This window comes from Ursus maritimus, unplaced genomic scaffold, assembly GCF_017311325.1.
Source record: "Ursus maritimus isolate PB19 unplaced genomic scaffold, ASM1731132v1 scaffold_9, whole genome shotgun sequence".
In the NCBI taxonomy this organism is placed as follows: domain Eukaryota; kingdom Metazoa; phylum Chordata; class Mammalia; order Carnivora; family Ursidae; genus Ursus; species Ursus maritimus.
In genome coordinates this window covers 67,654,641-67,669,950 of record NW_024427107.1, presented here as the reverse complement: position 1 = coordinate 67,669,950, position 15,310 = coordinate 67,654,641, and the positions used below count along the sequence as shown (strand labels likewise).

The window sequence follows — 15,310 nt, the reverse complement described above, 5'->3', positions numbered from 1 at the left end:
GGGGGGGGGGGGGGGGGGGGGGGGGGGGGGTGCCGCACCCCACAGCTGGAGCGCAGTCTCCTGACTCTGAATGTCGACTTAACAGGCAGCACGCGGCTCCAGGAACACCCACGGCTAAGGGACAGTTTGCTCTGGGCATCACATGCCCATCTCACCTGACCCTCTAGTCTTACGAGACCCAGGTGACAACCATTCACGTTTCATGGACGAAGAACGCAGGTCTTGAGAAATTAAGCGAACACGGCTAGGGTCACTCATCCAGAAAGCGGCGCCCAGCTCCGTCAATCTCCCATGCCCAGGCTCTTCAGCACGGTCAGGCCCAGAGAATGCAGAAAGCAAATCAAAACAGAACCCCTTCAGTCTCGGGGTGGCCACACACAGAGCAAATGTCTCTAGGGTCTGTCCCCGCCAAGCCCAGGACGACCTCTCCCTGCCCCACCAGCCGTCACCTGCCTCCCTGTCTCCAACCCACACGCAGGCACACAGGGTCTCTGCTCCTGCTCCTCCAAGGGAACCACACTCACGGGGTCGGTGCCTGTCTCCATGGGAAAGCGGGGAGCAGGGCTGAGTCTTCTCCCCAAACCCAGCACACGAAGGCACTTCATGACTATCAGTGACACTGAGTTGCACAATGAATCCATTCCCATCTATAAAACAGGGATAAAAATATCAACCTCCAGGGTTGTTGGGAGGATAAGACAACCCATGAAAAGAATTTCTAACTAGGGCTCATGTTCTTATAAATATATCCCTAATTCCTAAACTTTTACAGCTGGTAAGCAGAAAAAGAAAAATCAAATATGCCGGTCACTTAGCATGATACCCCACGTGCACTGGGGGTACACAGACGTGTGTGGACGTGCATATGGACGTGTGCTTGTATTCATGCACTTATCAAGACAGAAATGTGGGTATGTGGTGGTTTTTTAATTGACAGTGGAGAAGCGGCCTCGAGTGCCACTAGCAAGGCTGTAGCCTGGGACTCATCAGGTAAACTGCCCCCCCAAAAGCTAACCTACACAGAGTTAACTGGAGTCCAGTGATGTGCCCACAGAAGGCTGGGACTCAGCCATTTCTGGGGGGAGTATGATAAAGCTGGTGCTTGGAGAGGAGTAAACAGGGCTGGTTTCCAGTGTTTGTGTTCCAAGTCTTGCAGACGGGACAGAAAGAAAACTCATGCATTTCAAAATTCTGCATACCATACACTATTCGTGCTCACTTAGGGAAACCCACCTCAGACTTGCTTTTATCATCCCTTCATCCCTTCGTCCACCCCTCTGCCAGGAGAGGGGCAGAAAGGAAGGAGCTAAAACCTACAGAGGAGAGGCAACTCGGTCCACACCTGCCAGGACTGGGGGAGGAGCAGAAGCGTGGCCTGATGGCCTGAGCTCCCCACCTGCACCCCACCTGTATCCCAGGGGCTCCCCACACCTGTGGCTGGGACCTCTTCTTGCTGCAAGAGCTGGGTTTTCAGCAGGTGGGCTGCAGGCACACACCATTCCCGGCTGGGACGCGGGCCCTGCTCCAAATGTCCCTTCCCATCCACAGCCAAAGGCCAGGCCCTGGGTGGTGGTGTTCCTGGGAACCTGGAGATCGTTCAGCAGAGGAAGCCCAGGGATGTGGCAGGAGGAGGAAACGGGGCAGAGCGACCTGCCAAGTTTTCCAGAGGAAATGAGTAACCCGTTCGTTGTTAGGCAGTTACACAGCGCCAAGCGAGGAAGTGGCATTGTCTGGGGACCGGCCACGGGCCTTACATAACAAGCACCCCCTCACACTCTGGCCATGGCCGTATTTGGGGATTGGCAAAAACATCTGATGAGCACCTCTACCCTGTGTAAACACTGGCTTTATTAGGGTGGTAGAGAGAGGTCTGGCTCGCAGGCCTGCTTGGCTCGGGACTGACAGTGAATCTGACTCAGCGTCTCTGGGGCCCCCCTTCGGCGGCGCGTACCCGCTGGGTGGCCGGGCGGCTCGGTGGTTAATCCGGGCTCGGGGAGGGGGCCAGGTTGCCAGTCCCCACGCCCCCCCCCCCGCCCCCTGATCCCCAACACCATGAAGTGAAAACGGACAAAGACCTCTCCCCGGAGGCAGCCAGCAGAGGAGAGAGGCATGGAAATGAGAAACGCTAAGTTCTTGCTGGGGTCGTAGGGAGCTGCCAGCAGAGTTTAACAAAATCTTCACGTTCACATCAAGTCAAGTGACAGTCATGGGTCACAGTGCCATCAGCAAGGCAGAGAGACAATGCCACCAAGGAGTGAGCTCTCCGCAGTCTGCAAATCCATCCGCTGCTCCCCACGTAGGCACGGAGCGCGGGTACAAGGGCGGGAAGAAACCCGCGATGCCCCCAAACTGGGACCTGCAGGTGACCTAATAGAGCCCCTGCGCTCCCGGTGTCCCTCCCCATTCAGAACCACCTCCCAAGAAAGAAATTATCACACACACCCGTACACGCGCTCACACACGCACAGATGCACAGCCTTTGTCTTGAAAGCCAGGAAAACAGGCACAGAGAGGTGAAGCTCTCTGGCTAATGTCAAACCTTGGGTCGGAATTTAAACCCCAGGTCTGTTTTCCTCTCCACAAAAGGGATCTCTCCCCTTCCGTTGGTTAGTTGAATTTTGATTTATTTTTTAATTTTTTTAAAGCATGCTCTCCACCCGGTGTAGGGCTCAAACTCACGACCCTGTGATGGAGAGCCACGTGCTCTACTGACCGAGCCAACCAGGCACCCCTGTTATTTTTTTAAATAATCACGAACTTAGAGTTGGGAGCACAGTGCAAATTCTTTTTCCTTACACTCGTGGGAGCAAGTGGCCGGCCGAGGCCCCAGCGCCCCGCAATACTCGGGTGGGTACTTCCTAAAGCCAGGACCTTCTCCTCAGAACCCCAGCCCACCAGCACGACCAGGACGGTGACGCCGACACGCGTGACCATCGCATCCTCTGCCCGTGCAAACCAGCGGAGGGTCCACAATCAAGCCCTGCCCCGAACTGTCCCATCTCCTCACCTCCTCCAATCTGGAACAGGTCCCTCTGTCTTTCCTTCACTCTCATGACTTTGACACCTCTCAAGGTTATAGGGCAATTATGTTGAAGCATGTCCCACAGTTTGGGTTTGTGTGATATTTTCTCATGACTGGATTCACAGGATGCAACTTCATTAGCTTTTTTTTTTTTTTTTTTTTTTTTTTTTGCATAATTGCAAAGCCAGAGCTGGAGGAAAGACTTCCTGGACAAAAGTAAGTCATCTAAGTCAAGTGTGATGACAACCTTCACCCAGGCTTTTTTCATCAAGCGAGGGAAGGCAGTGGAGGGTAGTTCTGACTCAGAGGAGGCAGCCGTCTGCAGTCTGGGGGGGGGGGACTCGGTTTCTACATGGCCGAAGAGATGCTGGCATCATCCTCTCGTGCCAGTTTTGCTTACAAATAAAAATAAAAAAAGAAAAAGAAAAGAGAAAAAAGGGAGGGAAAAAAAGACAAACCTCAGAGTTCAGTTTAAAAAGACCTTTCATGCAGTGCCAGGCCTCTCCCTTTCCCACCCCCTGCCTCTGTTGCAAAGTACAATACATATGTTTATCTTGCTTCTAAGAAGGGGTATATTAAAATACTTGAGGATTTTCCCCTCCTAACCCTGGCATGCTGGCTCCTACTGGCTGCGCGGCCACATATAATGAAGTGAAAAGCAGCAGTCAATTATGGCTTTCGCAAACACAGGGATCTTTCCTGAGGTTGGAAGTCACATCACTTGAAAGGCCGACTTTCTTCAAACTTCCAGGAACTGAGTGGCCCAGAGCCCGTCTATTTAAAGGTCAGCCCAGCCCTGCTGTATTTGGAGGGCTGCCGCGGGCACAAGCTTATTCTGGGCCCCTGTCCGCGGCCACCGCAGCGGGCCAGGCTGTGAGTAGCACTGTGTCCCTTCAAAGGGAGGGGACGGGTGCCAGAGGCAGAGGCAGGGCCAGAGAGGGAAGAGGCAGTGATCCGTCGCCTCCCCGCTGCCCCATCCCCTTCTGAGGGACGGCGGTGGGTGCCGGACTTCACAGAGTCAACGCCTTCAAGGCTGAACCTCGGCAGCAACAGCCACAACTCAGGATCGAGCCTGGTCCCAATTTTCCGGGATGTGATGGTCCTTAGGTTCCCCCTTTTAGCTCCGCTCTGTGGGCCCGAGCTCTGGCAGGGGCACATGGCCCTTACACCCCCTTATAAGGTGATCAGAGGGGCGACAGCCTAGTGCACCCACCGACCACACAGAAAACCTTGTAAAAGTAGCCCTTAGCTTGCTGTTCCCCCACACCACGCCGCATTTCTCGAACTCCCGAGCTTGTTCGGTACTTGATTACTCTTCCAACTCCTGGCCAATCCAGAGCTGCCCGGTTATCAGGAAACCGTCGCTGACAGTGTCCCTAAAATGTGCCCCGAGTCCGACTGGGGAGCAGCTGGCTCAGCTTCCCAGCCCAAGCCACCCCTCTGGGGAAGGGACGGGGCTGGAATCCCAGTTTCCACCCGTCTGACTCCAGAACACACGCACCCTCCACACGCCCACCACGTTCCCCAAGGCAGGGATGTCACGAGGAAGAGAAGCCCTACAGGTCCCACACTCTCTGCAAGGAGTGCCATGCTGGCAAGTACCGACCCCCGACGGTGCTTCGGGGCAGGCGGCATCTGTGGGGTTGCCTTCGCGGCCTCAGAGAGGAAATAAAGAGAAACCTAGGAAGAAGGCACAATGTGAGCAAAAGCAATGCGACCTGGAAAGGGCCTGGATGGTGACAGCTGGCTGACAAGGCTGAAGACCCAAGGAGGTGCAGGAGGAGTCCAGGAGTCCTTCGGGACTTCTTTGCATCCCGTGAACCAAGGGCTGACTCGATACCCATCACTGTACCAGGTCACCCACTCACGGGATCTGAATCCTCACCGCAGTGGTGGGGAAGAGAGATTACCAGCCCAGTTTGCAAATGAGAAAGTGCGAAGCCTGGAGAAGGAACACTACTGATCACCTGGTTTCTGGGTGGCCGGGCCTGCCCTTGACCTAGGGCTGTCTGGAACCAAGGCTAGTGTGCCTCCCATGTGCCTTCCCAAGCCTTTTTCTGCTGAGGTCACTGCTGACTCAGGAAAGGATGCTGAAAGGGAATGGGATGGGGGGTGGGGGGAGAGGAAGTAGGGAGGGAGGGAGGGGAGGCAGGAGGGACAGTGCCAGGACTGTGATTCAGTGCAGACCTTTCCTAGTGTCTGATTAGCTTGAAAAGACTTTGAAACCAAATCCAACAAAACAAAACACTCAGTGGGCCAAGCCGGGAAGGAAGCTCAGGCAGAGAATCTCCAAGACTCAACGTCATCAGAGGGGACCCAGGAAGGGACACTGCTACCAGATAGGGTCTTAGGGTACACTCCCTGGAAACAGGTCCTAAGATGGGAATTTTTTTTTTTTAAGATTTTATTATTTATTTATTTATTTATTTGACAGAGAGGGGGCAGGGGGAGCACACAAGCAGAGGGAGTGGCAGGCAGAGCGAGGAGAGGGAGAAGCAGGCTCCCTGCTAAGCAAGAAGCCCTACTTCTTGGGACTCGATCCCGGGACCCTGGGATCATGACCTGAGCTGAAGGGAGACACTTCAATAACTGAGCTACCCAGGCACCCCCTGAGATGGGAATTCTTGTTTGCCTATTTACTGGAGAATAAGCACAGGAGAAAGGGAGTGGGGGTGCAGGCCAGCCTGAGGAAGGAGGGTTCAGCAAGGATGTGGTCTCAGCTGGACGCCAGCCTCGCCTGAGCCCACGGGAGTTCTGGTGCATGAACGGCACCACAAAGTTCACCCCACCTGGAAGCACAGGGGGCTGGCCTGCTGTACCTCTGAGTCAGCAGGGGCTGGGAGGGGGCTGGGGGGTGAGCGACATCTTGGATGAGGCAGCAAATCTCCGGAGAACAGGAGCACTGTGAACTTCAGCAGCTGGGAGGTGAGTGTGCCGTCCCATGAAGGGGACCGGGGACAGAACACCAACAGCACCCACTAAATTAGTCATCACTGGATGACCAGGAGATGACCAGCCATGATAAGAGTGTCCATTTTTTTAACGTTTCCTGCCTAAGCCAGACACCGGGCCTGCGCTGAGTCAGCCACTCAGATGAGCACCAAAGCAGCTGGGACAACAAGGGACGAGGGACGCCGAGAAGCCCAGCACAGGTGTCTGCAGGGACATGGGAGAGTAGGAAGGGCACATCATCCCAAAGTGCGTCTCTTCCCTGCTTCTCTCTCCTAAAGACAGACACCATGTGATGTCACATGAAATGGGCCAGAGACACAAACCCAGTCTCCCGTTCTCCTGAAAAAACCCAGCAGGACGGCCGAGGAGAAGTGTGTAGATCTTTTCAAGAGATTATACCATGAGATACTGTCGGTCAGAATTACCAGAAAAGCCTCCTACAGTGTCTGGCATACACTCAGTGCTAAATAAAAGCTGAATGGCCTACCAGCCGAGCACATTTCAACCTCCACCACATGCTTAATGTTAGCCTCCTAGACCTTCCCCAGAAGAGTGGGGACTCATTTCTGAATGAGTCTGCTGCCTCTACAGGTCCATCAACAGATGACTGGATACACAAAATGACACAGAGTGACATATTATTCGGCCATTAAAAAAGAATTAAGCATTGATACGTGCAAGAAGTTTCATGGACGAAACTGGGAAAGAGTACGCCAAGTGAAATACGCTAGTACAAAAGACCCATATGTAAAATGAGGACACGTACGTGAAACGGACAAACAGGCAAATCCACAAAGCAGAAAGTAGACCAGTGGCTGCCCTGGGCTGGGGGGTGGGGAGCAACGGGGTGACTGCTCACGGATACAGGGTTTCTTTTTGGGGTAATAAAAATGTTCTAAAATAGATGGTGGGATGTTCGCACAACTCCACCAACATATTAAAACCACTGAACTGTACATTTTAAGTGGGTGACTTGTAGTGTATGTGAATTATATCTCAATAAGGCTGTCACATGGAGCCATGCCAGTAACACCACCAATGCTGATCCCAGCCACTGTGCAGACATGTTAGCTGTGGCTTCCAGAACAGTCTGTGCTAGGTCTGAACTCCATGAACACAAAGACATGTGTCCCCAAACACACCCCCCAACAGAGGGAAGACCCTACCAGCTGAGAGCCAAAAGGCTTTCAGAATAGCTGCTGGACCCCCCCACCCCCCAAACCCTGACCCTCGCAATCCAACACCACGAGAGAAGGGCAACGCAGCGGACAGCCTGGAGCTCTTATTTTGTCTCCCGCCCCGAGCAGTTCCTAAACAGTGGGAGTTAAATATTTATAAAGAAGTCACTGTTTAATGTTCCATCTGTACTTGTGAAGCCTGACGCAGGGAAATGCTGAAGTGACAGCTGATTATACAACCCAGGGGAAGCCCGCGCACTGGGGCGCCTGACAGTCCCCAGGACTCCAGCCTCGCCTTCCCTGCCTGTTGTTTCCAGCAGAGCTGCCTTCCTCCTTCTCGGGGAGCCCTCCACTGCTACCCTCCTCCTCCTCCCTCCCGCCCGCCAAACCAGAGGAAATAGCCCTTTTGGCCAAAAGCTGCAGGTCTCATGGTTACTGACGAGTTGCTCTGAGCAGTTCCTGAGTGAGCGGGGTGCTATGGAGGAGAGGTCTTCCTGCAGAGAAGCAGCGCACACAACGGGGGACCTCCAAACCAGGATGGCAAGAGGCGCGCCCATGGACCAGGATCGCCTTCTGAAGACCCCCCTCCCCCAACTGTCCTCCCAGCAGGTCAGTGCCAGGAACCAGTCTGAACATGACATCGAGGGTCAACACCGGGACCCAACTCCCAGACCTCACAGCCCAGCTTCAACCTTCTTTGCCTCAGTTTCCCCAGCTGTAAAAGCCACCTGGAAGGCCCTGCTGATTCACAGAGTCGCTTCTGACCATGAGATAAGATGGAACTTAAAGGCATCCAGCACATGTAGCCATTCTTATCATGATATGAAGGTGACCTCCACCACCTGCTTCCCCTTCCTGGCTCCATCCTCACTCGGCTGTGACCTTGGGCTATTCTGGTGGCTTGTCCCTGCCCTCCACAGTGGCCTAATCAGCAAATGGGAATGAATGAGGCAGGGTGGGAAATGGTCTTTGTAAACTATAAAATATTGCTTCCGCCACACGTTAAGGGCCATCAGTGCTGCTGGTAAACCGCAGGGAGCGGAAAGGAATGCTCAGGCTTCCCCTGTCGCTCCCGTGACTCCTTCTGGGGCCTGGGCACGTCTGGGAGTGGCTAATGCGCTGGGGCTCTAATGCCTGCTGCACCAGGGAACAGCTCCACCAGAACCTGCCTTCCCCATTCACCCTCGGAATTCCCACCCACCCTATTTCCCCAGGTCCCACGGTAAGGGTAGAGGGGAAGCCTTGCCCCAGCCTGCTGGCCCCCTCCCCCTGCCTACTGTACAGGAGGCTCTGAGCCAGGGGCACCCAGATCAACAGGCAAGGCTCCTTTCTGCAGGGACTCTCCCGTGCTCCGAGAGCCAGACACAGAAAGGACTTGGATGAGCACAGGTGCAGAGGGAATCAGGGGGCACAGGGGGATACAGGCCAGGTGGGGAAGAGGGAGGAACGGGGGCAAGACCTGAGCACAAGGAGCCGCGTGGAGAACAGGACCCAGAGAAAAGCTGCTTGACTTGAAGCCACTTAAAATCAGGTCCAGATATTTACAGTAAGTGGGGCAGGTGCATGTCGTGGGGAGGGAGGCACTTTCTCTTGAAAAGACTAACTGCCAGCACCAGGTCTGGATCCTCAGCTCCCCCATTTGGCCGTGACCTTGGGCCACTCCACCCGCTCGCTCACTCGTACCAGCCCCCTTTGGGGGGACTTTACAAGAAACAGAGAAATATAACTATCAAAACTTTTACATTCAGAACTTAATGATTTAGCATTTATATATTACAAATCTACAATGCATTAATTACCAATAATTTTAAATACGAATGAGGTCTGTCTTCGACTTCAATTCCAAGTTATCATTTTAAAACTTCGCTCTAAGTGTTGGTCACAGAAAGAATGAATCCAATGCCAAGGCTTTTCTTACCACATACTCTGGCACAAAACAGAAACTCCCTTCACTCCTCATCATTAAAAGGATCGTTTTACAAAAGACCTTTCCGGACTTCCTCAATCTTCCCAAGGCCTCTTCTTTTTTTTTTCTTTTCCTTTTTTTTTTTTTTTTTTTTTTTAGTTCTTTTATTTCTAAATCACTTTCTTTTGGTTTTCATGGAATCTTTTTCTTTCTCTCATCCACGTTAACTGGTCTGACAGCACCAGAGCCCCCAGGCCTCCTGGATAGCAGTACTCAGGACCCCTGCCCGCTTTGCTCTCCCTAGGCTGTAGTAAGTACCCCCTCTCTTTACCCTCTAGTTCCCTTTGTAGTTGCTTCCCCTGACAGTGAGGCCCCAGCGGGCAGGGTCCGTGTCCATTTTGCTGGCTGCTAGCTGTATTACCCTTAGAGTATCAGGCACTGCACCAGTACCTGGCACATAGAAGATGCTAGACCAGTGTGTGTGATTCAAGGAGTCTCCCCACAATACCTGTGCCTGCCTTCAGGAGACCCTGCGGTCTGGGCAAAATGTGCAATTTCTGTCCACCCACGTGACCTGCCTTAGAGAGCAAAAGCCCTGGTACCCAACTCCCCCACGGTCACGGCACTGAAAAAGGGGACAACCATGAACAGGACAGATACATAGCACAGCCGCATGAGTATCCACCAATCGAAAGGCAGGGTCTTTCTTTGGGACACCGACTGGAGATGCAATTGTCTTTCTTGCAAAATACACCCTCACTGCGTAAAATCTCCGATTTCTGACTTCCGCTGCTTTAAAATGGTGCAAAAGTTAGTCATCTGCAAAGCACATGGAGGACGGACTCCTTATAGTTTCATTACATCTTTTTGTCCCCCCCCTATCTTTTTACAGCTGTTTTGCCCCTAAGTGATTCAGTAACAACTTTTTAAGCAAATCAATGCTATCCGTTCTTTCCAAAGTACTAAACTTAGTTTTCATGCAACAACTCTCTTTATACTCAATTTTCATCAGGTTATTAGTTACCAACACAACTAACTTTTGGCCAGCCCGGGAATCAAAGAGTGGGAAAAGGCTTCTGGCACACCAACACCGACAGCGAACATTTAACGGGTGGCTGCCACATGCCAGAAAACACTGCTCTAAGCATTTACATGTATTAACTCACTTAATGCTCATAAACACCCTAGAAGATAGGTACTCTTCGTCCAGTTTTACCAATGAAGCCTACAGGCACAGAGAGGTTACTTAACCTGCCCAAGGTCACACAGCTAGTCAGGAGCAGGACAAATGTCTCAATCTGGAAGAGCGGACGCACGGGTAGCCCACCAGCCCCGGGGCCTTCAGGGAGCTTGGGGCCTCATGCAGTCTGCTGCAGGAAGAATGGGCGGCATCCCTCCCAGCGAGGGAGCCAAAGACAGGTCACTGAAGAGTTTCTGCTATTCTTGCCCTGGACTGACAGATGTTCACAATGTCTGGCCATCAGCAAACGACTGATTATTGTCAGATGTGGGTGGGCTGGACGCTAGCAATGAGTTTATTAGTGCGTATTTTCGTGTTATGATGACTTCTGCCTCCCTGGGCAATCTGTCTGTAGGAACACAGATACGGAGGACCCCTCAACTTCCGTGTGGCTGCGGCAGGAACCGTTAGTCAGGGGAGGGCAAGAAAGGAGGTAGGGTCAGAGCCAAGCAGAGTTCAGGGCAGATGCATGGGGCCAAGGGGTTTAGAGGCAGCACCGTCCATACACGCTGCTTCGTGTCCACCCACCAGCCTGCTGCTTCTCCCAGCAGACGGCAGGGCATGCAGAACCCCTCACCTGCCGGTGTTACCTGGTCGTGCAAGGGCAAGGAGGCCTGACCATGGGATGGGGGGCTTACAGGTGAAGCCTTTCCTTCCACCCTCTGACCTGCCTAGAGACACCTATGAGACTCACACTGCTGGGCTTGACGGACCCACCCACACCTTAAACAGGTAAGGCCCAGAGGATCTGAAGGCCCTGAGCAGAAGCCACACTGGTCTGCCAGGTAGACAGGTAAGGTGTCTGACCTGGCCTCTCGGTAACATGTCTCTTCCCCTGCCCTGTGCCACAGTGCCCCTGAGCAGCGACTGCTGGGGGGAGGGGGCCACAGCCCCCCTCTCAATTTCACAAGAGAGACAGGTACTCAGTCTCCAAAGGCCCCCTCCTGAAACCCAGACACACTGACAGTGTCACTTATTAAATACCTCTGCAGACTACAGGATCAAGAAAAGGAGACGGCTTTGCTACCTGAATGCCTTCTGTGGGGAGGAAGAGGTCACCTCGCTATTTCTTGAGATAAAAAGCGTCAAAGAGGAGCTCAGGGAACATTCAGCTTCTCGGTGCTGAAAGGTGCCACACTAGAAAGTACAAGCTCTACAACAGCCCAGGTGCTACCCGAAGTGTGGTGGCAGGTGACTTTAAAATACAAGCACACGGGGCACCGGGGTGGCACAGTCGGTTAGGCGTTCGCCTCTTGGTTTCGGCTCAGGTCGTGATCTCAGGGTAGTGAGATCAAGCCCCATGTCCGGCTCCACGCTGAGCACACAGAGTCTGCTTGGGACTCTCTCTCCCTCTCCCTCTGTCCCCGCCATACATTCTCTCTCCATCTCAAATAAATAGATCTTTAAAAAAATATATTAGCACACAAAAAAATGCCACCTTAGATTTTACTGCTCCCCTGGTTATACGGGAGGCTGGTCATCACATCCCCGATCTCCAAGCACAGTCACATCGTGGGGCTGTACATTATTCCTGTAACTTCGTCCTCAAACAGTGCTCAAGACCTGGGGGCACAGGCTCGGGGAGATAAGTGGCATAACCACTGCCAACGTGCTGGGTAAGTGCTTAACCCAAGGAGATGACAACTCAAAAGGGACACGGCATCTGCCTTCATCAACTTGGAAGCTGTCATCGGTTAGAAGGGTCTGTTTCATCGGGAAGGTCCCTGGGATCAGAACCCAGGGAGTTGGGCGAAAGAGCCCACACCTTAGGAGAACGAAGTACATTAGAACCGTCAATGCCACCTTTCAGTGGTAGTAAGTTCCCCATCAGTGGAGGTATTTAAGGGCACACTGGACAGACACTGGAGAATCAACTTATCCCATGCGTGGTCGGCCTGGACTGCAGCAGGGATTCCACGAGTGAATCAAGTCTTACGCATCTGCTTGCTGTGTCCTGCGTGCATGCAGCCAAGTCTACACACTTCGCATGTTTCAGGTTCAAGTTATCTAACCTGTGTTCTTCCCCCCAGCCCCCGAAAAGCTAGACGACCAGTATGGGTAGCATAGGCAAAGTCTCCTTTCTCCATCGAGCCATCACCCAACCATTTACAGAAGACCTACTACGTGCCCGGTGCTGTGTGGGGAATGTGGATGAATAATGCAAGTCTCTAGTTCCTTCTTCTAGCGCCTACAGCACAATGCATCAAGTTCACTGATGACGGCAGAAACCAGTGCCCATTCCTGGGCCTGGCGGACTCCAGACGGGGCATCAGAGCCATTGTGGAGGCCACAAGAGTTAGTGGTACGATCATGCCCACTGACAAAAGGAGGCCAGAGAGGATAAATGGCTCCCTACGTCCACCCAGTGAGTAGAGAGCTACCTTCAAATTCAGCCAGCCCTGTCCAACTGCAAAGGGCACTGTCTTTCCATGATGTTGCCAGGAGCAAGGAGACACACTCCGGTACCAATGGGAAGCCCCCTCTGCCAGGAAAGTCAGAACTTGCCTCTGCCATCTCCACTCCTCCACCCATAGCCTTGAAGGTCATTCCACCCATTGCTTTATATTTTACCACTGGCCCAATCCAATTCCGGTAGCACGGGCCGCCCCGGATGCAGGCCAGAGCCGAGCCACGCTCTGAGAGCAGAGATGAAAGGCAGCGCTGTAGTGCGCATGAGGTCCCAGCACCAAATGTCAACTGCTTTCATCAGGAAAACCCCAAATTACCCGCTCTTACACACGGTCTTTCATCTCCGACAGGGCAAGCAGAGGCTGCTTATTAGAAAAGCTGCCTTGCCCACAATCGCCCTGACGGGGGCTGGACATCCAAGGCACAGGCCAGCGTCGCCCCCCCCTTGGAATCGCGGAGCTGGCTCGCGGAGGGGCGGAGGGGCTGTCGGAAACACGGGCCCCACTCCGCCCGTGGCCGCAGGCCGCTGACTAACCGAACAGAGAGGAGTTCTGTCCCGGCCAGCCGCCACCGCTGCAGGGGGAGGGCAGTGCCAAGAGACGGCCGTCCCCAGAGCCGGCTGCAGGAGCGCCGTGCCCGCCGAGCCGCTGCTCCGCGCCTCCCACACACACAGCCTGCGGCCCCAGGAAGCGGAGGCTGGGGACCGCAAACATAAATGTACAGCAGGACTGGCCAGCCCTCTATTTCTTCCTTCTCTCTTTTTCTCTCTCTTCTCCAGCAAAGCCAGCAATTGAGAGCTCCACATCACAGATTCCTGTGGCCACAAGGGGCCTCTTGAGGTCATCAACACCGTTCTCCCACATCAAGACAAGCTGTCCTGAAGCTGTCGTGAAGGCAGGCCCCAGTCCTCAGTAGAGGGATCTTAGAGGGAGGCTGCTGGCCTGCCTTGCTGCTTTGAGCGTGGTCTGCACCCCTCGGAATCATAGCACTCGTTACATCTGATTTTCCTATTTGATTCCAGTATCTAAGTCCCACTCGTGACTGTGAGCGCTTAAGACTTCCCTGTATCCTGAGGACTTAGCATATTGCCTGGTCCGGAGGGGCTACCTAGTAGATGCGGGGTATGCGTGCGTGGGTGGGTGGATGGGTTAATGGACAGGTGTGCTAACAGACACGTGGGTCAATGGATGGGTGGGTGGGTGAGTGGGTGGGTCATGGATGGGTGGGTGGGAGGGTAGAGGGGTGAGTGGGTGTGTCAACAGATGGGTGGGCCGATGGATGGGTGGATCAGTGGATAGGTGGATGAAAGTTCAGGCAGGAAAGAGAAAGACAGAAGATGGTTGCAATTAGGGGCTATCAAGCACACCCGCTGTAGACTTCCAGAATCTTCAAATTTGGGGGCCAAAAGGAACTTGAGGGATCCTCCAAGTGTCACTCCCCCCTCGTTTTGCAGATATAAAAACAGAGACTCCCAGCACAGGTTGCCGCGTCCAGGGTCACAGGACTGAGAGTGAGCAAATCCACAGTTAACACCTACAGCTTTGGGCCACCTCAGTCAGAAAGAATAAATGGCAATCAACGGGCTGTCAGAACCAGAACGATGCTCACACCCCTGACTCGTACATAGGGAGGCACTGCCTCTTACCTCCAACCGGTAAAGCTTCAGCTACATGCTCCCAAAACAGTGACAGAATCGAGGTGAAGGGGACACAGGGAAGAAGTGATGCGGGTCTTCCACCTCGATAAGACCAGCTTCTGGCGACAGCCCAACAGCTTCCCACCAGGAACGCCAGTCCTCCCACCTGTGCCCTACATCACACGCCTCTACGGGGTGAGGGGGAAACAAAGGGCATCCGCATCTTCCTCCACGATGTCTTCCTGCAATAATTCTCACTATGAAAGAACAAGCAGCCAAAATCCTAAACCAGAATGAAACGGTCCATCTCCAGCTTGGTTATGGGGAAGAGAGACAAGTCAGCCCACAACTGTTTCCTGACTGCCTCCTGGGCGCTTGGTCCCGGGGCACAGCACACACAGAGGAGAACAAGGAGTCTGAATCCTGGACCAAGCCCACAATTCAGGTCACGGACCACCTCCTGCTCCTTCAGGCTCCTGCTTGGGCAGCAAATCGATGCTGAGCACCAGCCACATGCCCTTCGGCTAGATTCTGGAGTTTGGGGCTGTTCTCTGCTGAGTATGCAGGGACACTGACCTTGACTCAAGGAGTGATCCTACCCATTCATGTCCATATGGTGCTTTTCCATCCTTAAAGCCCAGACACAGATACAGTCGGTCCTCACAACCACCTCAGGGAAGACGCGTGCGTGTTCTCCTGCTCTCCTGCGACACATGGAGGGAAACTGAGGTGCTGCGGGTTTTAGAGACTCATCCATGATCACACAGCAGGACCGTGACTCAAACCTTCATCTTCCGTTTTCTTTCAGCTACAGATCTTTGTCACCTTGGGAAGGAGGTGAGCAGTGTGTGCTGGAAAAAGATCCCTGTAGGTGGGCAGCCAGAGTGGACCGGGTTTCAGAGGACTTGGGCATAAGGAAGGTTAAGGGGCAGGTGTCTCCCTAAGGACACAAAGCTGAGCTGCCTGG

At 53.5% G+C, this 15,310-nt stretch overlaps 1 protein-coding gene across 12 annotated transcripts in view; it reads right to left on the bottom strand.

The window, feature by feature from the left end:
• The window catches only part of LOC121101714, a 230,094-nt gene that overhangs the window by 132,132 nt on the left and 82,652 nt on the right, over positions 1–15,310 (bottom strand). The gene's annotated exons all lie outside the window — the stretch shown is intronic.